The sequence below is a fragment of the Jaculus jaculus genome, chromosome 9 (assembly GCF_020740685.1).
Source record: "Jaculus jaculus isolate mJacJac1 chromosome 9, mJacJac1.mat.Y.cur, whole genome shotgun sequence".
Taxonomy (NCBI): domain Eukaryota; kingdom Metazoa; phylum Chordata; class Mammalia; order Rodentia; family Dipodidae; genus Jaculus; species Jaculus jaculus.
Genome location: NC_059110.1, coordinates 83,422,543 through 83,448,174, shown reverse-complemented (window position 1 = coordinate 83,448,174; position 25,632 = coordinate 83,422,543). Strand labels below are relative to the sequence as shown.

General features: G+C 47.2%; 1 protein-coding gene and 1 non-coding gene across 7 annotated transcripts in view; both read left to right on the top strand.

Moving 5' to 3' along the window:
• Rph3al (rabphilin 3A like (without C2 domains)) overlaps positions 1-25,632 on the top strand; it is a 192,495-nt gene that overhangs the window by 63,771 nt on the left and 103,092 nt on the right. The window lies entirely within an intron of this gene.
• LOC123463764 lies at positions 2,288-2,396 on the top strand. Its single transcript, XR_006639149.1, has one exon. It is a non-coding gene; the product is annotated as a U6 spliceosomal RNA (small nuclear RNA).

Genomic DNA, 25,632 nt, shown 5'->3' with positions numbered 1-25,632 from the left:
AAGAGGGAGAGAGAGAAAGAGGGAGAGAGGGAAGGAGAGAGAGAATGGGCGCGCCAGGGCTTCCAGCCACTGCAAACGAACTCCAGATGCGTGCACCCCCTTGTGCATCTGGCTAACATGGGTCCTGGGGAATCAAGCCTAAACCAGGGTCCTTGGGCTTCACATGCAAGCGCCTAACCACTAAGCAATCTCTCCAGCCCCTGTAACAGATTTTCAAAGCTCATTTATGTTGTAACATGAAATGATGCTTTCTGTTTTGTTTTAGCATTTTTTTTTAGAGAGAGAGAAAGCAAGACACACATACACACACACACACACACACACACACACACACACACACACACACACACACAGAGAATTGGCATGCCAGGGCCTCAGCCACTGAAATTGAACTCCAAATGCTTGTGCCACCTAGTGGGCTTGTGCAACCTTGCACTTGTCCCACCTTTGTGTGTTGTATGTGGGATCTGGAGAGTCGAACATGGATCCTTAGGCTTTGCTGGCAAATGTCTTAACCGCTAAGCCATCTCTCCAGCCCTTTTTTCCTTTTTTTTTTTTTTTTTTTTTTTTGAGGTACGACCTCACTCTAGCTCAGGCTGACCTATAACTCACTATGTAGTCTCAGGCTGGTCTTGAACTCAACAGCAATCCTTTTACCTCTGCCTCCTGAATGCTGGCATTAAAGACATGCACTACCACACCTGGCATTTTTTTAAAATTCCCAAATAACATTCCATTGTATGGTTAAACAATATCTTCTTTTTTTTTTTAATTTTTTAATTTTTTATTTATTTGAGAGCGACAGACACAGAGAGAAAGACAGATAGAGGGAGAGAGAGAGAATGGGCGCGCCAGGGCTTCCAGCCTCTGCAAACGAACTCCAGACGCATGCGCCCCCTTGTGCATCTGGCTAATGTGGGACCTGGTAACCAAGCCTCGAACCAGGGTCCTTAGGCTTCACAGGCAAGTGCTTAACCGCTAAGCCATCTCTCCAGCCCAAACAATATCTTCTTAATACATTCATCAGTTCATAGGCGTTTACATTATTTTCATCTTTTGTCTGTTACAATTAGTACTGTTATAATCATTTACATAGAAACTTTTGTTTGTACACTTGTTTTTTGTTCTTCTGGGCATATACCTAGGGGTGGAATTATTGGGTCATATGATAAATCTACCATTTATGGATCTCCTAAATCATTTTCCACAATGGATGTACTCTTTGACATTCCCATGAGTATACAAGTTCACCAACATTTATTTTTTTCCATTTCTTTGATGTTAGCCATCCCAGCAGGTATGAAATGATATTTTATTAATTTGACCCTAATGGCTCATGGTGTTGAACATCTTCTTGTGAGGTTTGTTTTTGGCAATTTGCATATCTTCCTTGCTGAAATGGCTATTCAAGTTCTTGTTAGTTGGTTTGTTTGTTTTGAGACAGGGTTTCACTCTGTAGCTCCAGCTGGCCTCAAACTCCTGCCTCAGCTTCCCAGGTACTTGGGTTGAAGGCATGGGCCACCATGCTGGTTCTTTGCCCATTGTATTTATTTAATTTAATTTAATTTTTGTTTTTTGGTTTTTCAAAGTAGGGTCTTGCTGTAGCCCAGGCTGACCTGGAATTCACTATGTAGTCTCAGAGAGGCCTCGAACTCACAGCGATCCTCCTACCTCTGCCTCCCAAGTGCTGGGATTAAAGGCGTGCGCCACCACACCCGGCTTTAATTTTATTTTTATGGGGCCGGTGGAGAATTGGTGTTCCAGGGCTTCCAGCCACTGCAATGGAATTCCAGACTTGTGCACTGCCTTGTGCACATGTACCGCCTCACGTGCTTGTGTCCCCTTGTGCATGTGGCTTACGTGGGGTCCTCAGGCTTCACAGACAGCACCTTGACCACTAAGCCATCTTTCCAGCCCCATGTTTGCCCATTTTAAAATTGAATATCTTTTTCATTCTGCTGTTGAATTGTAAGAGGTATTCATATAGTTATATTACTGTAGTCATTTATATATCCTACACTAAACCCTTGTCAGATGTTTTGCAAGTGTTTTTTCCCATTCTATGTGTTTCCTTTCACCTTCTTGATAATGCCCTTTGCTACAGATTTTAATTTTTTAAAAAATATTTTATTTATTTATTTGAAAGAGAGAAGCCAGGTGTGGTGGCACATGCCTTTAACCCCAGCACTTGGGAGGCAGAGGTAGGAGGATTGCCATGAGTTTAAGATCACCATGAGATTAATTGCAGATCAGCCTGAGATAGAGTGAAACCCTACCTCAAAAAAAAGTCTCCTCACTTCAGCAGCACATATACTAAAATTGGAATGATACAGAGAAGATTAGCATGGCCCCTGTGCAAGGATAGCATGCGAATTTGTGGAGCATTCCATATTCTTTAAAAGAGAGAGGAGGCAGATAGAGAGAATGAGTGAGCCAGGGCCTCTAGCCACTGCAAACAAACTCCAGTTGCAGGGGCCACCTTGTGCATCTGGTTTTAAGTGGGTACTGGGGAATTGAACCTGGGTCATTAGGCTTTGTGGGCAAGTGCCTTAACTGCTAAGCCATCTCTTCAGCCCCAGATTTTCATTGTGATAAAGTTTATCTTTTTTGTTTTCTTGTATTCTTTGTGTTTTTAGTGTCATGTAAGAAAGAAATCACTGCCAAATCAGAAGGCATAAAATTCATCCACGTATTTTTCTCCTACGGGTTCTATTGACTTAGCTCATCCATTAGATCTATGAAGTATTTCAAGTTACCTTTTGGAAATAGTGTGATGTAACCTTTTTTTGCCCATGGCTTTCCATTTGCTGCAAAGACTAATCTTTCCCTGTGGAATGGTCTTGGAACCCTTATTAAAAATTGATTATTATGGATGTGTGGGTTTAATCCTGGACTCTCCTTTCTGTTCCTATGCACTGTGTTGCCAGTAACAACCTGGACATGAGGCATGTGCTGCCCTAAGGAAGTTTTTTGGTCAGACACATTCATACCACCAGAAACTGGGCATCATGGGGATGGGGGTGCTGTACAGGTTAATGAGGTGCTGAGGAAGGAGGCAGTTGCTGAGGCATTGGCTGAGGAGGAGGGGGAGGCCCAGGCTGAGGGATGAGGCCAGCAGTTCTTGTTTGGAGGCAAATTTGACAAGGAAGGGTGGAATCTGTGGGTGGCTGTGACCTCACAGGGAAGGTGCTGGGCTTGATTTGAAACTGAGCAGCAGGGTACCCTGCGAAGCCTAGTGGGGGAGGCTCCTGGGGTGACCGAGGTCTGGGGAACTGTAGTGTTCTCAGACACACCCTCCTTTTGTGCCTCTCTGTGGGCCCGGGCAAGTAGCAAAGCTCCCTGCTTCCTTCTCACAAGCTTGGCACCTCTTCTCCCAGCTGGTGCCTGCTCTGCAAGCTGTGCCCACCCACCTTCCCATGACACCTTCCAATCCTCGCTGGCCTTCCCATTTGGCCACTTCCTGCCTGACTCGGTGTCTGAGAACCCCTGGCACACCAAGTGCTGGATGCTTGATAATACTCCGAGTTTATTGCTTTTTAAAGGTACTTCCGGGCTGGAGAGATGGCTTAGTGGTTAAGCGCTTGCCTGTGAAGCCTAAGGACCCCGGTTCGAGGCTCGGTTCCCCAGGTCCCACGTTAGCCAGATGCACAAGGGGGCGCACGCGTCTGGAGTTCGTTTGCAGAGGCTGGAAGCCCTGGCGCGCCCATTCTCTCTCTCTCCCTCTACCTGTCTTTCTCTCTGTGTCTGTCTTTCTCAAATAAATAAATTATATATATATATATATATATATATATATATATATATATATATATATTTAAAGGTACTTCCTACTGCAGCCAGGCCACCCTGGAAGGAAAGAGAGAGAGGGCAAATGGCAGGGCTCAGACCAGCTCAGTTAAGTCAAATTACGTCACAGGTGGCAGCCGTGTGGCACTGAGCATGTGGCTGTGGCGCTCAAGGTTTGTTTCTTCGTCTCTGGAGGAGGACAAGGGTCATGCCCGTCTGCGTGGGCTTGTGGTGAGTTGTAGCTGGTCAGCCTGTGGCAAGTGCTACATTCATGAAGCCAGCTTCTATTTGTTCTTGCCTTGGCAGCTCAGAGGCAGGCTGGGCATGTGCACACATGTTTTGAGGTTTATGGGTACCTTTTACAAGTCTTGAAAAGTCGTGGCTGAGTGTCATCGGCTCCTTTTGTCGCCTCTCCCTCTAATCATCTCTCTGCCACGTCCTGCTCTAGGGCTAGACCCTGTCACGGCAGGGGAGGTCCCTCCGCCCCGATGACCTGCTGTCTCAACCACAGCAGTGGTCTCCGAAGAATTCATGCCAGGACCCAGCTAGAGTGAGCCAGTAACCAAAGAAAGGCTTATTCCAGCAAGAAAAAGCAAGAGTGAGACGTGTGTAGACCCTCCAGAGTGGACAGCAGGCCCAGCTGGGTGGCCTCTAGTAATGGACTTGTAAGTCTTGGTCTACTGTTCCAACTTTTGGTTATCCCTGGGGCGCTCCAGGGTGGCCTCCTTCTTGGGATAGACAGAGGCTTTCTTAGTAGCCATTCTTACCCACAAGTCAGTCTGTTATGAGCTGCATTAGATGCTGGACTCTGCCTAGGTGTAACTACCCATAAAGGGGAGAAGTTGACTAGGGGAAAGGGCGAGGGTGCTCTGTGGTTCTCCTCCGACACAGGCTTCGTGGGAGCCAGCCAGGACGGGCACACTTGCTTTGTGGCCTTCAGCCCCTCCCAGCATCCCGCTCTTCCTCTTATTGGCTCTGTTATCTCTGACCCAGCTGCAAGCCTCATTATTTTATTTCCCCAGTGTTCTCACCTCGTCGTTTTAACCCTGTAGTCTCCTTGTCTTTCAAGTGGCCTTGCTGTTGTATAGAGAGCCTGGACAGTCCGCCCTGTAGTTGTTCATGACGACCCCTATTTATCTGGGGTCCTAGACAGTGGGCAAAAAAAAAGTGGCCAGCTGGCTCCGAGGCAGTGTGGTACTTAACCTTGGAGTTGGAACAGAGAACCTTCTGTTTGTGTTTCCAGGAACAAGAGGGGACAGCTGGTCCACAGATAGAAGGCGGGGTCAGCTGAGGGTTGCCTTGGTGGCTGGCTTTAAGCAAACAGCCAGGGCCAGGAGCCTGAGCGGAAGGAAGAAGGATGGAGAGGGCCTGGAGGGGCTGAGAAGCACCTGAGAGCTGGTGTCTGGGCTGGTATGCGTCAAGGCCCCTGGCGGAGGTGGCAGGGAGGGAGGCTAGTCTGGGGACCTGGAGAAATGCTCTGCAAGTAAACCCAGGAATCAGGACTTCACTTGACAAGTAAGGAGAGGTGGGAAGTTTTCTTTTCAGAGTCTTCTCTGTTTTGCGGAGAGGTTTTTTGGGTCCCCAGGGACACGCTAATATCAGCATTCCTTTGCAAAAATGGGTTGCTGGGACTTTCCAGGCCTTATAAATCACAGAAGTGGAAGTAAATTGTATTTCTGCATTGAGAGGCAATGGGGTATGTTGTGGCCCATGTCTATAATTCCAGCATTTTGGAAGTTGAGGCAGGGGAATTAGAGAGTTCTTGGCAAGTCTGGGCTATATAGTGAGTTCCAGCCCAACCTGAGCAATGATATGAGACCTTGTCTCAAAAAAATTAAAAAAAGGCCAGGCACATACCTTTAATCCCAACACTTGGGAGGTGGAGGTAGGAGGGTTGCTGTGAGTTCAAGGCCACTCTGAGACTACATAGTAAATTCCAGGTCAGCCTGGGCTAGAGCAAGACCCTACCTCAAAAAAAAATAATTAAATTAAAATAAGCAAATAAAAACTGAGGCAAATAGCATTAATGTTTCTCATGGCACATTGCAAACTAGGAGCTTATAGCCCCTGGGAAGACCTGAATGATTTCTGAGCAATCTTCCTTACTTTATGACCTGATGTTATATCCATAACTATTGAGCTAAGTTCTGATTCCATTTTTTATCTTTACTGTTTATTTCTGAGGGAGATTGAGAGTAATTATGGGCATGCCAGAGCCTCTTGCTGCTGCAGACTTCAGATACGTGTGTTCCTAGTGCAGGTGGCTTTATGTGGGTACTGAAGAATTGAAACTCAGAGCAGCAGGCTTTGCAAGATAGCACCTTTTAACCACTGAGCCATCACCCCCCTTCCTCTCATTACGTTTTCTGATTGACTTATTGATGAATGTTATGGATCCATTTTGACAGCCTGATAGAATGTTTTTATTTATATGTTTGTTTTTTTGTTTATTATAAATATTTATTTGAGAGAGAGAGGGAGGGAGGGAGAGAGAATGGGTGCTCTAGGGCCTCTTGCCACTGCCAACAAACTCCATATGCATGGGCCACCTTTTGCATCTGGCTTTACATGGGTACTGGGTAATTGAACCTGGGTCCTTTGGCTTTGCTGGCAAGTGCCTTAACTGCTAAGCCATCTCTCCAGCCCTGTTTGTTTTTGAGATAGGATCTCGTGTAGCCCAGGCTGCTCTTGAACTCACCATGTAGCAGAAGTTGGCCTTGAACTCTTGATCCTTTTGCCTCTACCTCCCAAGTGCTGGGATTACACCCAACTAAAATAATGGCTTTAAATGCACAGACAAGATGTTGAAGGAAACCAGTTACATCATCTTACTATGATCAGGATTGTTCTTGGAAAGCCAGTGCTATAGTTGCTGCATGGAGGAAACCACCTTCATAACTACTACTGTGGATGAAAGTAGTGAGACATACGCTATGGGGTGGAGAGCCCTCGATGACTCTGTGGACACCGGAAGGGCTTAGAGCAACCCATGACAGTGGCTGTCAAGTCTCTAGTTCTTTTATCTTATGATTAGCAAATATTTGATAAACATAGACATTGAGAAGTAGACTATGAAAGATTTTAAAAATAATGTTTAAATTTATTTATGTATTTGAAAGCAGAGAGCCAGAGATAGAAAGAAGACAGACAGAGAGAATGGGCGCACCAGGGCCTCCAGCCAATGCAAACAAACTCCAGACACATGCACCTCTTGTGCATCTGGCTTATGTGGGTCCTGGGGAATTGAACCTAGGTCCTTTGGCTTTGCAGGCAAGTGCCTTAACTGCTAAGCCATCTCTCCAGCCCAAGATTTATTTTTTTTTTTTAGTTTTAATATTTTCTTTTTATTATTTGAAAGAGAGAGAATGAATGGGCACACCAGGACCTCCAGCTGCTGCAAATGAATTCCAGATACATGCACCACCACCTTGTGCATCTGGCTTATGTGGGTCCTGGAGAGTTGAACTTGGGTCCTATGAGTTCTCAGGCAAGTACCTTAACTGCTAAGCCATCTCACCAGCCCATGAAGATTTATTTTAAGAGAGTAGAAATAAGGGTAGAAGCAGAGAAGCTCTCAAGCTGAGAGGGAAAATACATGTGGCAACTTGGATCAAGTCTTTTTATAAACTAGCATCCAATTAGGATGAGCCTCATTGCCAAGTTCAAATGTATATGAAGAATCTTGATTGGTTGATGGGCTCAGGAGGAGAGTGCAGACTCAGAAAGAACCTGCCTATGGGGAAGTGGAGGAAAAACCAGGAAACATTAAGGAAGGAGAATCACCATCTTGAATGAGACTGGAGTTCTAGTCCCGCCAGGGCAGGGCACCATGTATGTTTTTGCTTTATGGGCCTGTGTCTCTAGCTAACTACCTGCAAAAGAAGGTGACTTTGTTGCTAACTTCCGTCATTTGTACTCATCTGAAGAGAGCTGAGGCTGGGTGCTGTGGTGGGAAAACATCCTATCCTCAAGACCTAGCCACCGACAATGCATATGATGGTGATGCATTGCCTATATATCATTAAAGGAAAGAGAACATGCAGTTGCAGGTTAATAAAAATCCTTATATATTTCCAGGCTGAAGAGATGGCTTAGAGGTTAAGGCGCTTGCCTGCTCTGTCAAAGGACCCAGTTTGATTCCCTAGGACCCACATAAGCCAGATGTACAAGTTGGTGCATGTGTCTGGAGTTTGTTTGCAGTGTTGCAGTGCCTGAAGGCCCTGGCATGCCCATTCTCTCTCTCTCTCTCTTTCTCAAATAAATAAAATTACATATATATATATATCCATATTTCCTATCCAAATGCACAGATTTCTTGTTAAGAGCCGCTAAGAGAAGCAATGACATAAGAGGTTTGTTTTCTTAAGTTCTTTTTTTTTAAATGATTTTTTTTTTAATTTAATTTATTAGTTTTCTTTTCAGTAAATACAGGCAGTTTGGTACCATTATTTAGGCTCATCTGTGATCTACCCCCTCCCATTAGACCCTCCTTATTATTGAAAATGGGTCGTGCATTGTGGAGTTAGCCCCCAGTTATTGGTATGATAAATGTCTCTGAAAATCATGACCCAACATGTAACTCTGACATTCTTTCCGCCCCCTCTTCCGCAAGATTTCCCTGAGCCATGTTGGGTTCATTTTTGGTCTGCTTCAGTGCTGAGGTGTTGGGGGCCTCTGAGGCTCTGGCTCTCTGATTTGGTAGGAGTTGATTTTTCTCTGCATTGATCTCCTTCCCCTTTGTGCTGGTATCCAGTTCACAGGAAAACATCACCCTTGCTTATTTCGCCAGTTGTCCTTAGTTTCAGTTGGGCCCCTTCTGAGGTATGTTGGGGCAGCTCTCTTCTTAGGATCTGCATCTATCTGGAAAAGAGAAGCAGATTCTCCAACGGAGAGTAAGTTAGCACCCAGAAAATTGAGATAACACTTACTTTTTTGATAGACAGTTTGATAGGTGTAGGCCCTCTTATACCCCGTGATTGATGGTAGCTTGATATTGTAGAGTGGGCTTGTGTTTGGGTATGGTTCTGACTTGTTTCCCAGCTCCAGCTAAGGGTCTAGTACCACTGAGTGGATCAGTTAGCCAAATCAAGAGCAATTGATTCCTCACCATGGCTGTGTACCACTATTGCACTTGTGTGGGTATCACATCCAGTTAATTGTTGCTACTTAGGTTAAACAATGTGTTGCTTGGACAGATCTTGGTCACTTCCCCCAGTCGCCTATGTAGCACCTTCTGGCACTAGACACGCTGACTGTCTGGGGACTGACTCTCTCCTGGCTTCCAGCCATGTCATTCCATTTTACGTGCCAGCTGCGTATGGAGTCTTCAGCAATAGGGTCTTACCACTGGCCTTTGGTGGGTCATCAATTACTCTGACAGAAGTCTGTCATTGTTTTGGGAAACCTTGTAGGTTTCTCTGATCAAAAGCTCATTGTGGATTGTAGGCCCAAGCTGGAAGTGGGGGTTACAGGTCAGTGTCCACTAAGAAATTGAGGAAAAAGATAACTAATATACAAGAGTTAGAGAGGAGAGAGATAGAGGAGAGAGGGGGAGAGGGAGGGAGGGAAGATGTAGGAGATTTAGGTCAGTCTTGATCCTACCCTCTCCAGTGTCTTGTGGTTCAGGTGTTTCCTGTAAGGGACTAGTGAAGGTTCAGTCATTTGGTCTGTCTTTTAGGAAGTAGAATTTTATGGTACCATTGCCGTTTGGGTCCGGATTACTATTTTCCACCCTTTGATTCCCTCCCCGCCCACCCATCCATCTTATTGTCTAGTCCATGAGGTGCTTGCTGGGTATGTAAGGCATCTTGGGCAAATTCAGGTTAGGTGTTGCAGATGAGTGAGACTATGTGTCGATTTTTTTTCTGTGATTGGGTAAGTTCGCTGAGAATGATCTGTTCCAGGTTCAACCATTTTTCCTCAAATTTCTTTATGTCGTTTTTTCTTACTGCTGTATAGAATTCCATTGTGTAGATATACCACATCTTTTTATCCATTCTTCTAATGATGGACATCTGGGTTGATTCCAGCTTTTAGCTATTACGAATTGAGCTGCTACAAACATGGTTGAGCAAATCTCTCTGGCTTTTGGTTTGAAGGTTTTAGGGTACATGCCCAGTAATGGTATAACTGGGTCTGTTGGTATTTCTATAGTCAGCTTTTTCAGGAGTCTCCATATTGCTTTCCAAAGTGGTTGTACCATTCTGCATTCCCACCAACAGTGAATGAGTGTCCCTGCTTCTCCACATCCTCGCCAGCATTTATTTTCATTTGACCTTTTGATGTTGGCTATCCTTATTGGGGTAAGGTGGAATCTCATAGTTGTTTTAATTTGCATTTCTCTGATGATTAGGGATGATGAACATTTTCTTAGGTGTGTGTTTGCCATTTGTATCTCTTCCTCTGTGAATTGCCTGTTTAACTCTGTGCCCCATTTTGTGAGTGGGGTATTTGTCTTCTTATTGTTTAGACTTTTGAGTTCTTTGTAAATTCTAGAGATAAGGCCTCTATCAGTTGGATAACCTGCAAATATTTTCTCCCACTCTGTGGGTATTCTATTGGCTTTGTTTATTATATGCTTATCTGTAAAGAAACTCTTCAGCTTCATATGATCCCAATGGTTGAGTGACTGTTTAAGAACTTGAGCCACTGGGGTTTTATTCAGGAAGTCTTTTTCCATTCCTATATCATGGAAAGTACTTCCTAAATTTTCTTCTAGTAGTTTTCGAGTTTCTGGTCTTATGTTGAGGTCTTTGATCCATTTGGATTTGAGTGTTGTGCATGGTGAAATGTGTGGATCAAGTTTTATTTTATTTATTTATTTGAGAGCGACAGACAGAGAGAAAGAGACAGATAGAGAGAGAGAATGGGCGCTCCAGGGCTTCCAGCCACTGCAAACGAACTCCAGATGCGTGCGCCCCCTTGTGCATCTGGCTAACGTGGGTCCTGGGGAACCGAGCCTCGAACCGCGGTCCTTAGGCTTCACAGACAAGCGCTTAACCGCTAAGCCATCTCTCCAGCCCTTAAGTTCTTTTTTTTTTGGGGGGGGGAGGTTTCTAGGTAGGGTCTCACTCTAGCTCAGGCTGACCAGGGGGAATTCACTATGTAGGTCTTGTGTCTGTGGGCGCGTGCTCTGGGATGTGTGTCTGTGGGTATGTGCTCTGGGATGTGTGTCTGTGGGCGTGTGCTCTGGAACGTGTGTCTTGCTCTAGAACTGCTTGACCATCTAGTGTATAGTACTTCACGGCTGCACCCCTAGGTCACAGCTTTCGCCTGTGTGATGGGACGGAGCTCTTCTTGGGCAGGAAGTCAGTCTGCTCGCCTGCATGGCTTCCCTTCTGTTCCTTTACAGGGTCTTTCTTGCCTCAGCAGTGTGGCCACCCTGTGAGTTCCATGTTTCAGCTGTTCTAACCGTCCTGGTGTCAGGCTTTTCAAAAATGACAAGGGAAGCTATGCCTATGGGGACTTGTAGGCAGAACCAGTGGCATGAAGGAGACGGGGAAGAAGGAGGGTATTTTGCATCACATTTTAGTGTGAGGAGGTTCAGTTTCAAGTCAGACAAAAAGACCAAAAAAGTTGTGGAGTTTACTAGAGTGATGTCCTAGCCCATTAATAGTTCTGAGAGCACACCTTTCATCCCAGCACTTGGGAGTCTGAGGTAAGAGAATTTCTGTGGGTTTGATGTCAGCCTGGGGCTACAGAGTGAGTTCCAGATCAGTCTGGGCTAGAATGGGACCCTACCTCAAAAACAACAACAGAAAACCCACCAAATATAATTATCTTTTTAAAAAACCTTTTTTTTTGAAAACTTCCTTAAGTATTGACAATAAACAATGATAATTCCCATCCCCAGCCCCATTTTTGCCCTCTCAAATCTACCCTCCATCAAAAGATGATGACATCAAAAAAGAAGAGAGATCAATTGTAAAGAAGAAGAAAAAACATTGATTGTGAATGGGGCTGAAAAGATGACTCAATGGTTAAAGGCACTTGCTTATAAAACCTGACAGTCTGGGTCCAAATCTCTAGTACCTACATAGAGCTAGATGTCCAAACTGGTGTGCATGCACCTGGAGTTCATTTGCAGTGGCAAAAGGCCCTCACATGCCCATACTTTCTCCCTCTCCCTCTCTCTCTGTTTTCAGATATATAATATTTTTTAAAGCTCTGGGGACTTACTTTCCTGGATTAAAAATAAGAAAACTGGAGATATGGCTTAGTTTAAGGTGCATTAAGGTTAATGTTAGACTCTCCAGATCCCACATAAGCCAGACACACAATGTGACACAAGTGTGCAAGTTTACACATGTGCACAAGATGGCACACACGTCTGGATTTCGATTACAGTGGCTGGAGGCCCTGGCGCAACAATTCTCTCTCTCTCACTTGCCCTCTTGGCCTGTGTCTGTCTCTCTCTGGTAAAAATAAATAGAAAGAGCATGGCACTGGGGAGATGGCGCAATGGCTAAAGTGTTTGCCATGCAAGCCGGAGTGCCTGAGTTCAGATTTCCAAATGCCACACACAAGGTAGAAGTTGTGAAGAGCTTTGATACTCCCGGAAACCAAGATGGGAGATAGAGACAAGAGGATCTCCCCGGAGCTCGTGGACCAGCCAGCCTGATGAACACAGCAGTGAAAAAGAGACACTGCTTAAAAGGAGGTGGACGGTGTGACTGACACCCCGAAGTTGCTCTCTGACCTCCCTGTGCGTTCACAGACAGGAACGTGCACGCACACAAACACCCACACCACACATACACAATACACCAAAAACAAGTGAGTGAGCACTAGCATTTCTTAAAGCCCGTAACAACTAAGAAGATGTCCTATGTGTATGCATGGGAGGCCTGGAAGAGTACAAAAGGAAAGTACTCCGCCTAGCCTCTGGACAGCAGGACCAGCCGAGCTGCCAGCACGGGTTGCTGTGTATCAGCCCCTATGAACGTCTGCTGGATGAGCGATGTAGCGAGACCTCAGATCCCCGCGTTGCCCTGCTGAGGACAGTGGTAGACTGTTAGCTCTGTGACTGAGTAGGCATGGGTCCAGGGGGCGTCCCGGATTAGTGGTACTCTGGGGCATAGAGTAATGGGCCTCCAGCTCCCATCTAACACCCACTATGGCTGCCAGATACCAGGAGGCCACCTAGGAGGAGGCATCAGAGCTGGAGTCAGATAGGGCACACTTATTTGTTTAACTGTACTAAGTCCTCTTGTGAAAATGATCAGAGAGCCAAGTTTACAACTCTCTTGAGAAGCCTGCACTTACTTTAGGTCATACACTACTGTCCCATCTCTTGGTACCTCTGCTTAAATCTGTATTCAGCCTTTTCTTAAGTTGAGTATAGTGGCTTTCTCCTGTCATCCCAACACTGAGGAGGCTGAGGCAGGAAGAGTGACATAAGTTTGAGGCTGACATGGGCTACATAGTGAGATACTGTCACCAAACAGCAACAACAAAAAACTTTTAAAAATAAACTTCAGCTTTGCTTCATTGAAAGAAAAAAGAAAAGCAAGACATGGTGGCTGATGCCTTTAATCCCAGAACTCAAAAGGCTGAGGTAGGAGGAGTTCAAGGTTGGCTTAGGCTATAGAGTGAATTCCAGGCCACCCTGACCTAGAGTGAAACCCTACCCTCTCCAAAGTTTTTACTAAAATAACAGGAGTTCACATATAACTTCAAATGACACTTGGACACGTACACATTAGCTGTACCTCTTCCACTTTAGCACATGCGGTTTGCGTTGAGTGTCCCTGTGTCTACAGTGGAGTTCTTGCATGTCATCATGCTATATTCTCTTTTCCACGTCACATAAAAAAAATTGTGTGCGTGTGTGTGTGTGTGTGTGTGTGTGTGTGTGTGAAGAGACAGAGGGGGAATATGGTTGTGCCAGGTCCACTTGCCCCTGCAAATGAACTTCAGAAATGAACTCCTTTTGGGTGCTGAAGAATTGAACCCAGACCAGCATGCTTTGCAAGCAAGCACTTTAACCGCTGGGCCATCTCCCCAAGTCTCTTCATTTGTCTTTTTTTTTTTTTTTTTGGTTTTTCTTCATTTATCATTTTTAATCTTGATTCTGACATTGTGTCTGGTTGTATCATTGCTGATCACTCCTGAAGAGGTTGGAGTTCTTTCTGGATTTCTGGTTGGTGTGAAGCACCTTGCTGGGTGGTCAGAGCTGAGCCCAAGTATGGCTGGGGGAAGGTGGCATCACTGTTGGGTCTTGCTTCATACAGTACTCCCGAGGGTGAGAATGGCTCTTTGGAGTGTACCGCACACTTGCCATGTTTCAGGCACAGTGCTAGGCCAGGGACACGGAGACACCCTCCCAGAGTTCTCTGTATAGGGATAATAGAGGCAGAGAGCCCCAACAGTATAGGCAGGGTGGGGGGGGGGTTGAAGGTAAATGGCCCCACAGCCTCAGGTAGTTAGTTTATTTTATTTATTTATTTATTTATTTATTTGAGAGCAACAGACACAGAGAGAAAGACAGATAGAGGGAGAGAGAGAGAATGGGCGCGCCAGAGCTTCCAGCCACTGCAAATGAACTCCAGACGCGTGCGCCCCCTTGTGCATCTGGCTAACGTGGGACCTGGGGAATTGAACCTGGGTCCTTTGGCTTTGTAGGCAAATGCCTCAACCGCTGAGCCATCCCTCCAGCCCTGTATTTTATTAATTTAGAGAGAAAGAGGCAGGCAGACAGAGAAAGAGAGAACATGGGCATGCCAGAGCCATCAGCCACTGCAAACGAACAACAGAACACTTGTGCCACTTTGTGACATCTGGCTTACATGGGTCCTGGAGAATTGAAGCTGGGTCCTTTGGATTTGCAGGCAGGTGCCTTAACTGCTAAGCCATCTCTCCAGCCCTCCTCAGGTAGTTTGTTTTGTTTTGTTTTTCGAGGTATCACACTAGTCCAGGCTGACCTGGAAGTCACTGTGTAGTCTCAGGGTGGCCTCAAACTCACGGCGATCCACCTACCTCTGCCTCCCAAGTGCTGGGATTAAAGGTGTGCGCCACCACACCTGGCTGTCCTCAGGTAGTTTTGATTAAGCTTCCTACTTAGTCTCCAGCAGGCAGAGCCTTGTTGGAGGAGGTGTGTCACTGGGGGAGGTTCTTGAGTCTAGCCTTAAGATGTTCAGTCAGCTCGAGTTTGTTGGTACAGGAGGTTGTCTGTGTGCTCTGGATGCATGAAGTGAGCCAGCTTCTTCTGCCATGATGAAGCTTCCCCTGGAATCTGTAAGCCTGAAATAAACCCTTTCCCCCCATAAGCTACTTCTGGTTGAGTGTTTATCCAGGCAGCTTGCAACACAGAGTGAATTGCTAAAGTGAGCGAGGAGGGCCAGTTCACATGTGATTCAAATAGGGAAGAGCTAGAGAATTTCTAGAACAAGTGGTGCTGGCATAGGTAAGGACACGGCAGGAAGAAAAGGTGGCCCAGGTGAGAGGATGTGGGACAAGACTGAGCACAGGTTCCAGTGGCCGGAACCTGAGTTTTGTGGTGGGATGTGGCAGATGAGATTCAAAGCGTATTCTGGGCCAGGCCATGGCCACCCTCGAGTGCAGCTGGCTTTCCTCCTGTGGTCGTGGGGAGTCACCGAAGGGTTCTGAGCACAGTCTGGTCGAGACTGTAAGGCAAGCTCTCTGATGACACCCGGCGGGGGTAAGGATGAGCCCCTGAAGGCGCGAAGCTTGTTAGGATCTCTGCTACACTGTGTGCAAGAGGGAGGCTTGGAGCTGGGAGGGAGAGAAGAGAGTCACCCAGGCAGGCAGGGCTGGCAGGAGGCACGAGGACAGGGCAGAGTTCTGGGGACATTTGTCAGACACTGGCTTCCCCTGGGCTTACACTTCATCTCGAAACCACTCAGGTCGTTCCAAGACAATTCTGAGTGAGTGGACCTTTTGGGTTTGTGACAGGCCCTGGAGGCTTCCTGTCTCAATCTTTCTTCCTCCCAGCGCGGCCTGACAGGTGGTAGGTGCTGATGTGGAGGCTCACCTGATCTCACTCCCGTCCTCCTGTTTCTCGTATCATGGTAACAGAGCAGATGTCAGGGCCTGTTGCTAAGGGTTTCCTGGAATATTGATACCTGGGAGGAGAGCTGAGGGCTGTCACGCAGTGCTTTGGAGGACTCCGGAAGCCCGGGCATGGTGGCAAGTATTCTTTGAGATTTCTTATTTCTCCCGGTCTTTTCTCCCTCCTTGGCAACCCCATCTGCTCCCTGTCACCCAGGCCTGTGCAAAGCTCGCTGTCTTGGAAGTGACAAACTCAGCAGTAGCAAGTATGCACCCACTTTCACTCCCACAGCAGGGCAGACATGACTAACGGATCTCAGCATCCCTTCCTATGGGGGCTGCATGTGGGTTGCAATTCATTTGCCACGCAGCTCTTTGGCTGTTGGTCCAGATCTGACACTCAGGATGAAGCCGCTTTTCCTGCCTCTCAAAGGCCCTCCTACCCCTTATCCTCAGGCCTTGCTTTGTCACGTGATGGGGAACAGGGAGGGGAATTGAGTTTTACTGGTCTCCATCTCCCATCCACCACCCACATCTAGGCTTCTGATGGTTTTCTACCACAGGTGGAAAACCAAAGTCTTAACAGTTCTGGGAAGGGGTTTAGCTAGATGTTGAGGCCAAGGTAAGGGTTTTATTTGCTGACTATTTCCGTTATATATCCCTGTTTAACAATTCCCCCAAACTCTGGTTATGTTAAGCATTTATGACCTCCCCTGGGTCTGCGGGATGGTTGTGCGGCTTGGTTGACCTATGTTAAGCATCATAGTTCAGCAGCATTCCGTGTCTCTCTCTCTCTGTGTGCTGGGTTCCTGGCTCTGTACTTGCTAGTGCCTTGTGTTCATCTTCACACATGGGCACAGTGTTCTCCCACCCTTCCTTCCATTCACCAGCCTTTCCCACTCTTCCCTATATCATTTCTTCTCTCCTTACTTGGTGATGATATGTCTTGGGCTTGGAGATAGATTTCTCTGGGCTTGGGAGGGGGTTCTCTCATGAGGTCACACTTGAGAACTTCATCACATGCAGGTCAGCTGGTCTTGGGCACACAGTCTGCCTCCTGCTCATAGGGCTCTTCAGACCTGGCAGCCTGGGGCAAGTCTGTAGGCTTGTTGACATCAGCAAAAGGATCCCCAAGATGAAATCAAGGAGCAGAGCGCTCCGGGGCAGGGCATGACTGGAAGGAGTTGTCCTTGCTTGGGTAGCTGCCTGTGTCTCCTTCCTGACCTAGTACCAGGGCAGGTGGTTTTGTCTTCCAGGTGTGTGTTTCAGAGCCTGGCGCCTGTTGGAGACAGCTGCAGGCAGGTGGTGATGTGCCCTGTCATCGCTATGGCACATCTGGAAGGTTAGGGGTCAGAGAGCAGTTTTCCTGGGGTCATGACTATGCCTGTCTCCACTATCACAGGAATGTGTTTTCTCCACTTCTTCACTGTGTGTATTTCTGGGAGGCAGGGTGAGGGGAGTTAATTCCTTTTACATGAGCCTTTTCTGTTTGTTTGCTTGCTTGCTTGCTTCCTTTTTTTTTTATTTGACAGAGAGAAAGAGGGAGGGAGAGAGAGAATGTGAGCATGCCAGGACTTCTAGCCACTGCAAACGAACTCCAGACATGTGCGCCCCCTTGTGCATCTGGCTAATGTGGACCCCGGGGAATCGAACCTGGGTCCTTTGGCTTAACCGCTTAACACCTTAACCGCTGAGACATCCCTTCAGCCTTTACTTCTTTGTTTTTGCACCCAGAGTTTCACCCAGTCTTTTCACTCCTTCATTTATTATATATTTATTAGAGAGAGAGAAGGAAGGAATGGGTTGCCAGGGCCTCTAGCCACTGCAAACAAACTCCAGATGTATGTGCCACCTTGTGCATCTGGCTTATGTGGGTCCTGAGAAATTGAACCTGGGTTCTTAGGCTTTGCAGACAAGTGCTTTAACCACTAAGCAATCTCTCCAGACCTTTTCACTCCTTTTTAGAGAACATTCTACCCACAAGCTTTCACTCTTGGGGTCCATTTTTCCCACTGAGGTTGTATAGTCGGTGCTGGGTCTCTGGGCCCACAGTCTGCTCTGGAGGTAGATGCCTCTTTCTTTAATAAGTGATTAGAAGACTGTATACATTATTGAACCCAACTAATTGGAGATCTCTAGCGAGGTTCTTCCATCTTTAAGTTCTGAATACTAAAGCTCAAAGTCCTCATTAGGCCAACTAGACACAGCTGCCTCCTGCACATTTTCCCTGACGGACAGTTCTAGATGCACTGTGGAGAGAGCAGACAGGCAGGAGGCCTGTGGCTCACAGCTTTGAATGGCTATGAATGCTACTGTAGAAAAGCTGACTCAAAAATGTGTTTCCAAAAACATGCATACTCCACATGTCTTTAGAGAATTTATCCTAAGGAAGTCACCAGAGATGAGCATTAAAATGTTTCTCTCAGGATATCCGTTTTAGTGTTGAATATATAGAGGAAAATTGTAAGTAATCAATGTGTCTCCAAACAGGGAAATGGTGAAATAGATCCAGAATACCACTTTATAATTAAAAGTCGTAATTTTGAGGGATTTTAATAACATGGGGAAGTAAGTACAGCATAGTAGAAACTAGAATAGACAAGGTAGGTAATAAAAACCCAATTTTATTTAAAATGTGGATGTAAATCCTGAGGGAAAATTGGAAAGCACTCCATTCAGATGTTAAGCATCATCGTGAGGAGGGGGTTATGAGTGAGGTTGGGTTAGTTTTTTCTTTTTAATATGCTATTTATTTCATAGTATCCAGGATGTGAGGCTGTATAATAGCTCTGTCAGTGGCAATGAGTCCACTATGACCAGCAGCAGTTTTAAAAACTTATTTGAGGGCAACAGACAGAAAGAGGGAGGGAGGAAGAGAGAGAGAGAGAGAGAGACGGAGAGGGAGAGAATGGGCGCACCAGGGCCTCCAGCCACTGCAAACGAACTCCAGATGCATGCGCCCCCTTGTGCATCTGGCTAACGTGGGTCCTGGGGAACTGAGCCTCAAACTGGAGTCCTTAGGTGCCACAGGCAAGTGTCTTAATCGCTAAGTCATCATTCCAGCCCCAACCAGCAACATTTTTAAAAATTTAAAAATATTTTATTTGTGCTGGAGAGATGGCTTAGTGGTTAAGGCACTTGGCTGCAAAGCCAAAGGACCCCAGGTTTGATTTCCCAGAACCCTTGTAAGCCAGATGCCCAAGGGGGTGCATGCATCTGGAGTTTGTTTGCAGTGGCTGTATGCCCTTGTGCACCCATTCTCTCACTCTCTCCTCCCTTCCCTCTTTTAAAAAAATACATATATGTATATACATATATATAATTTATGAAAGAGGGAAAGAGAGAGAGAATGGGTGCACCAGGGCTTCTTGCCGCTGCAAATGAACTCCAGATGCATGCAGCAGCTTGTGCATCTTCTTTACATGGGTACTGGGGAATCAAACCTGGGTCCTCAGGCTTCACAGTCAAGTGCCTTAACCACTAAGCCATCTCTCTAGCCCCTCAGCAGCATTTTATATGCTGCCACGGTGCCCAGAACGTGAGGTTGTATAAGGCTTTCTCAACGGGATAAGTCCTCTATGACCGACAGCATTGTCCTTGAGCAGTGAACAACCAGGGTAACTAGGTTTTGGCTTTGAGGAGAGAATTTGATACACACAGCATATTCATATACACATGCAAAAGAAAAGGTTGCCAAGGCCTTATGAACTTCTGTCCCCTAGAGATGTCCTCAGGAGATTATCACGAGCCACTCCCTGCCCCGCCCCACCCCGCCCCCTAGCTCCCTCATGTGCCCGCTGGCAGCTGGTGAGGGCAGCCTGGGCTCAGCTGTCTCACCCAGCATGGGGTCGAGAGACACCAGAAGGCTGCTGCTTCCCAGCGAAGGGCCCATGGGTGCATCAGCTCCTCCAGGGGAATCAGCTCAGCTGTCAGACAGCCATCATGGCGGTGTGGCTGACTACCCCATGGGAATGATAGAGAACAGACTCCGATGAGTCAACTAGTCGCAGAGCCTGGCTAGAGCCCACTCAGTCTGCTCTCAGCACATCTGGTCTGTGTGCTGAGCTCCCCAGTGCTGGCAAGTACCGTCTCTCCACGAAGCACAGCTCAGTTTAGCTTCCTGCAGCAGGCCCTGTGTTGGGCACCCAGGCTAGAGAGGCACGGAAGGTGCAGGGCCCCTGATGCCACAGTACAGCAGGAGAGGGGACGGAGATGTTACAGCAGTAGGACTGAGCCAGCTCCCAGGGATAGGAACCACCACCCCAGCAGCAGCCTTGCCTTGTACTCACTGACCATCTAGAGCCCCGTGCACGGCTGTACACACTCACGTGCCATTCTTCTCCAGCCTCTCACTGTTAAGAGGAGCTCAGAGGGCTGGAGAGATGGCTTAGTGGTTAAGGCACTTGCCTGTAAAGCCCAAGGACCCAGGTTCGATTCTCTGGGTCCCATGTTAGCCAGATGCACATCGTGGCACACCAGTTCTCTTCTGTCTCCCTCCGAATCTAGTAAATGAATAAGTAAAGAAATAAAATGCCAGGCGTGGTGGTGCATGCCTTTAAAAAAACAAAAAAGAGCTCAGAGACCCAAATGAGCTACCTCTCCCCCTCCCTTCCTGCCTTCTCACCCACCTCTGTAAGCCTTCTTTGTTCCCTCATAAGTTATTAATACAAGGACAGCACAAACATTTGACATGTAATAGTGCTAATGGAGTGTGTGTGTGTTAGGTAGGGATTGAACCTAGGGCCTCAGGTAAGCACTCTACCACTGAGCTGCAGGGTCAGCCCTTGGCTACATAATACGTACACACATATGTACATACAATTTTCTTTTCTTTTCTTTTTTGTTTATTTTTATTTATTTGATAGTGACAGAGAGAGAAAGAGGCAGATAGGGAAAGAAGAGAGAGAATGGGTGCACCAGGGCCTCCAGCCACTGCAAACGAGCTCCAGGCTAACGTGGGACCTGGGGAATCGAGCCTCGAACCGGGATCCTTAGGCTTCACAGGCAAGCGCTTAACCGCTAAGCCATCTCTCCAGCCCTACATACAATTTTCATTTGCTTATTACAGAGGGTGGGGGAGAGAACGGGCGTGCCAGGGCCTCAAACCATTGTAAACAAACTCCAGACGCATGCACCACCATGTACATCTCAGCCCTTCGTTTTTTTTTTTTTTTAGCTAGGGTCTTGCTATGCATCTTAGGCTGGCTTTGAACTCTTAAGAATGTATGGACTTTATTCCTACTTGAGATACCCCGCCCCCTCTATCCCAGGGAGAGCCTAGCCCATCAGGTCTGTTAGGTACTGTGGTAGTTTGATTCAGGTGTCCCCCATAAACTTAGGTGTTCTGAATGCTAGGTTCCCAGCTGATGGAGATTTGGGAATTAATGCCTCCTGGAGGGAGTGTATTGTTGGGGGCGGGCTTATGGGTGTTATAGCCAGTTTCCCCCATGCCAGTGTTTGGCATACTCTCCTGTTCCTGTTGTCCACCTGATGTTGGCCAAGGGGTGATGTCCACCCTCTGCTCATGCCATTGTTTCCCCCTGCCATCGTGGAGCTTCCCCTCGAGCCTGTAAGCCAAAATAAACCTCTCTTTCCCAGAAGCTGCTCTTGGTCAGGTGATTTCTGCCAGCAATGCGAACCTGACTGCAACAGGGACACATTTGGTTTGACAGAGGAGATCCCAGACAGAGAGGGTACGGAGGGGAGGGCGGGGGCTAACGAGGTACATACCACGTTCTTCTCCAGCCTCTCATCTGCTGCTGAGTCAGGGCACTGGTGGCCAGCTCAGCCTGAAGAGGGTCTAGCGCACCCAGGCTGGCTCCATTGGCAGTTCCCTAAAACAGGCCTGCTCGAGTTGCCCTTCCTGTCCCCATCTGTTCTGAGGTTTCTGTGTGTGAAGGAAGGACAGCTGTGCCATCTCAGGTGCCAGCCAGAGTCTTGGGTGGGCTCAGCAGTCCCAGAGCCAGGGCCTGAGTTATTGTGTTTGTTCTTGTCTCTGGTCGTCACTCAGTGAACCTTGTGGATGCTCATCTTGCTTGCCATTCACAGTAATTCTGCTCAGTCAGTGCCATGACCCCTGGCTCTGGAGTTGACTGTCTCCCTTGACCTCCCCATAATACTAGACTCTGGACTGGTCTTCCCTGAAGATCCAGCAGTGACAGGGGCAAGGGGCTCTGGGGGTTCCACCTCTGTCCTTGGCATATGTTGTGGACTGGGCTGGGCCAGCTGCACAGTCCCGCTCCTCAGGTTAGAGCGGCCCCTACGCTCCTGCCTGTAAGCCTTGTCCCACACACTTCCCCTGCCCCTCGACAGAGTTAAAGTCAGGGGCTAGAATCCCACAGCACAGCCATGTCAGCCTATCCATCCCAGCTCCTTTGGGTACCCATGGCTCCTGGACTTCTATTCAGTTTTCACGAAAGCCAGATGTCCTTGAGTCTTTTCTTCCCACCCTTTGCATGCTTAGGTAGAAAGTGACCTGAGGCAGAGAAAAGTACAAGGTACCAGTGAGTCAGTAGACCAGCAAAGGGAGATATGTGGTCTTTTCATATCCTCTTAACCTCTTTCTTCTCATCCTCCAACAGAAAGAATCATGACTAGATTTGGGGGGAACAGAATGGAATATCCCATGGATGACCACAGATTGTAAGGGTTATTTAAAAAGGGGGGGCGCAGGCGTGGTGGTGCACACCTTTAATCCCAGCATTCAAGAGCCTGAGATAGGAGGATCACTGTGAGTTCAAGGCCAGCCTGAGACTACGTAGTGAATTCCAGGTCAGCCTGGGCTAGAGCAAGACCCTACCTCGAAAAACCAAAATAAATAAATGTACAAACTGGACTGGGGGCTGCTGTGCAAGCCTGCTAACCCAATTTCAATTCTCAGCAGGCCAGATGCAAAGTGGAACATGAGTCTATAATCAATCCCAGAGCACCTACCAATGTGAAGTGAGCCAAGAGAGCCCAGAGCTCACGAGCCAGCTAGGCTGGCCTTCTCAGCAGCAAGACAAGAGAGATCCTGTGTCAAAGAAGGGGCAAGAGAGGACTGACACCCTGAGGTTGCCCTCTGACCTCCACACACGTGGTTGTGGCATGTGCACTCACACACCACACATACATACCTGTGTAAGTATGTGTAAGGATTCCCTAACTGTGGCTCCACTAGGAAGTGACTCAAAGGGGACAAGACATCAGGTGTGGTGGCACTCACCTTTAAATCCCAGCACTCGGGAGGCAAAGGTAGGAAGATTGTCATGAGTTTGAGGCCACCCTGAGACTACATAGTGAATTCCAGGTCAGCCTGGACTACAGTAAGACCCTACCTTGAAAAAACAAAAAAACAAAAAAAAAAAAAAAGAAAAAAAAAAGGAGGCTGGAGGACAGGCATTCATTCCCTAGAGACACATTTTGTGAGGATGGTTGAGTGTGGTGAGGACCACCTTCACCTTCTCTTGGCTCCCTCCATCCCTGATGTAATGGAGCTGAGGGTCTCAACGCCAGGGCCAAGACCCCCTCTCCCTCCTTCCCCTCTACTGATCCTGTCCCTCCCTAGCTCTTGGTTTAGAAGGTTCTGCAAAAGATGGAGTCTGGGCTGGAGAGTGGTTAAGGCTCTTGCCTGCAAAGCCTAAGGACCCATGATCAACTCTCCAGATCTCATGTAAGCCAGACGTACAAGGTGATGCAAATGACAAGGTCTCACATGCACGAGATGGCACATGCATTTTGGAGTTCAATTTAAGTGGCTGGAGGCCTTGGCATTCCAGTTGTCTCTCACACACACATACACACACACACACACACACACACACAAATACAAAAAAAAGGTGGGGTCTAGACTGGAGAGATGGCTTACCAGTAAAAGCATTTGCTTGCAAAACCTGACATCCCAGGTTTGATTCCCCAGTACTCCCATAAAGCCAGATATAGAAAGTGGCACATGTGTCTGGAGTTTGTTTGCAGTGGCAGGAGGCCCTGGCATTCACATATTCTCTCTCTCTCTCTCTGCTTACAAATAAATAATCAGTAAAAATATTTAAAAGAAAAAGATGGGGTCTAACCGCCTCAGAGCCCTGAGGTTCCCTGGCTTACAGAAGTCTTCTGGAGTCACCCCACTTATGCCTTTGCTTCTGTGGGGTGGCCAGCAGAGAAGATGGTCACCTCTTCTCTGGTTGTGTCCAGCCACAGTGGGACTGGGCTGTCAGATTCTGGCTGCAGTGGCCTGGGGCATAGCGCCCCCTGCAGGTGCAGGTTCTGGGTTGGAGCTGTGTGGTTTGTGTGGAAGGACTCCAGTTCTACCCAGGGCATGGGTTCTCATGGTAAAGGAGAACTCCAGCCTTTGAATTACTTTAAAAATTTTTTTAATATATTTTTATTATTTTATTTTTGTTTTTTTTAAGGTAGGGTCTCACTCTATCTCAGGCTAACCTGGAATTCACTATGGAGTCTCAGGGTGGCTTCAAACTCATGGCGATCCTCCTATCTCTGCCTCCTGAGTGCTGGGATTAAAGCGTGCACCACCATGCTGGGCTAATATTTTATCTTTATTTATTTATTTATCAGAGAAAAAGAATGGGCATGCCAGGGCCTATAGCCACAGCAAATGAACTCCAGACACATGTGCCACCATGTGCATCTGGCTTATGTGGATTTGGGAGAGTCAGACATGGGTCCTTAGGCTTTGCAGGCAAGCACCTTAACTCCTAAGCTATCTCTCCAGTCCAGTTGTATTTCTTGAATCCCCCATGCTAGCAATGAAATGCTAGAAAGAAAAAATAAAGTATGATTTGTATGTTTTAAATGTTTACTTTGAACGTCTTTTACACCTCCCATAGCTGTTCACAAGATAACGGAAACAAAAACAAAAGCAAACCACAAACCCACAGTGCACCCAAGGCTACTGATGGGACACAAGCTTACAATAGGTTAATGAATGCTGTCTTTTTTTTTTTTTCTGTTAAGTTTATCTGTGTTTTCTTGGCCTGTACCTTAGTCCCATTAGGGAGAGGGTCCAGAAGTGACTGGTCTGCCCATGGGGCCTCCATGCCTGGCTTCCTGGAATTTCACTCCTGAAGTAGGCCCCAGAGGAATGTAGGTTGAGCGGGTGTAGCACAGGTGCCTGGATAGGCCTGTGGCATAGCAACCCATGTGGTTGACTGAGGTCAGGACTTGGTCCTGCATGGCCAGATAGCTGCAGTCTGCATGCTGCCCCCTGCTGTTCATCTCAGACAATGAGCCAAGTTGGTCTGTAGGAGCAATTCTCTAAACCTGGTCCAAGCAGGAGTCTCGAAGGGTCCCCAATGCCTTTTAGAGGTCCATGAGGTCATGAGGTTCTTCAGCATAGTAAGACTCTTGACCCCTTACACAGGTACATAGAAAGTAAGAAGTACAAAATGGGCGTGGTAGTATATGCCTTTAATCCCAGCACTTGGGAGGCAGAGATAGAGATAGGAGGATCGCCATAAGTTCAAGGCCACACAGTGAATTCCAGGTCAGCCTGAGCTAGAGTAAAACCCTACATCGAGAAAACAACAAAACAAAACAAAACAAAACAAACCAGGAATGTGGCTTCACTGGAACTAGTCTTAAGAAACCACCATCTGGGCTGGAGAGATGGCCTAATGATTAAGGCACTTGCCTACAAAGCCTAAGGACCCAGGCTCGATTCCCAAGTACGCACATAAGCCAGATGCACATGGTAGGGCATGCATGTGGAGTTTGTTTGCAGTGCAGAGGCCCTGGCATGCCCATTCTCTCTCTCTCTCTCTCTCCTTTCTCTCTCAAATAAATAAATAAAATATTGTAGCTGGGTGTGGTGGCGTACACCTTTAATCCCAGCACTTGGGT